Source organism: Bos indicus, chromosome 9 (genome assembly GCF_029378745.1).
Source record: "Bos indicus isolate NIAB-ARS_2022 breed Sahiwal x Tharparkar chromosome 9, NIAB-ARS_B.indTharparkar_mat_pri_1.0, whole genome shotgun sequence".
Lineage (NCBI taxonomy): Eukaryota > Metazoa > Chordata > Mammalia > Artiodactyla > Bovidae > Bos > Bos indicus.
The window spans coordinates 42835927-42836899 of record NC_091768.1 but is presented as its reverse complement, the minus strand read 5'-3'; the positions used below and the strand labels follow the sequence as shown (position 1 = coordinate 42836899).

At 37.8% G+C, this 973-nt stretch overlaps 1 non-coding gene across 1 annotated transcript; it reads right to left on the bottom strand.

Annotated features, from left to right (window-relative positions):
- Nucleotides 1-317: 317 nt before the first annotated feature.
- On the bottom strand, nucleotides 318-390 carry TRNAK-CUU (transfer RNA lysine (anticodon CUU)). Its single transcript has one exon. It is a non-coding gene; the product is annotated as a tRNA-Lys (tRNA).
- Nucleotides 391-973: the final 583 nt, after the last annotated feature.

Here is a 973-nt window from a genome sequence, read left to right as displayed (position 1 = left end):
ATTCTAGTCAATGATTTGTAGGCAGAAGTGACCTATGTCACTGCTAAGCTGGAGCATTTAATTGCTGTGTGAGATCCTCCAAGGTTTTACCTTCTACTTTGTAGCTACAGGAAGTACATACTGGTACAAAGATGCAGTGCCCGCTGGAGGGTCACACAGATCTTCAGCAAACTTTGTGTGAGCAAGTAGTATAAGCCTCTCCTGTGTGTGTGTGTGCATGTGTGTGTGTGTGTGTGTGTGTGTGTGTGTGTTTTAATTTGGCTGCACAGTCTTAGTTGTGGTATGCAGGATCTTTAGTTGAGGCATGTGGTATCTAGTTCCCTGACCAGGGATCGAACCTGGGCCCCCCACATAAAGAGTGTGGAGTCTTAACCACTGGACCACCAGAGAAGTCCCAAACTGATCTTGTTTTAAGACTCTTAGATTTTCTGATATTTGATATTGAAGCATAACCTACCATAACCAAATACACCACTGTTTTGGAAAATATGTGATTTCTTCATATACCAACGTGGCGGGGGTGGGGGGAGCTGTTGTTACTTATAATTTAAAGAAGTATTATAAGATATGTCACAATTTCAGAGATGTTAAAATTTGAAAAATGTGGGCCTTAGATTATACAAAATACAAATTGTCAAAAGGAATATGTCAAAGTAGATTAGCATAGTGTCAAGAACTCCAAATCCAGAGTCGAAAAGAAAGTTATAGATTCAAATCCCAATACTTACTAGCTTAACTTAGCTTATGCAAGCCTTAGTTTCTTCATCTGTAAAATGGGGATCACAGTACATGCTGCCTTATAGGGTTCTGTGGATATTAGATGAGATAATTCTTATAATGTGTTCAGCATAGTAATTTTCCCACATATTTTAGTCTCCACATTTGGTTAGATTACAGAGCTTGTTCAAAATGAGCATTAATTTTAGACAATATACAAAAGTAAGTTTGTTATTATATCATACTAATCAATCAG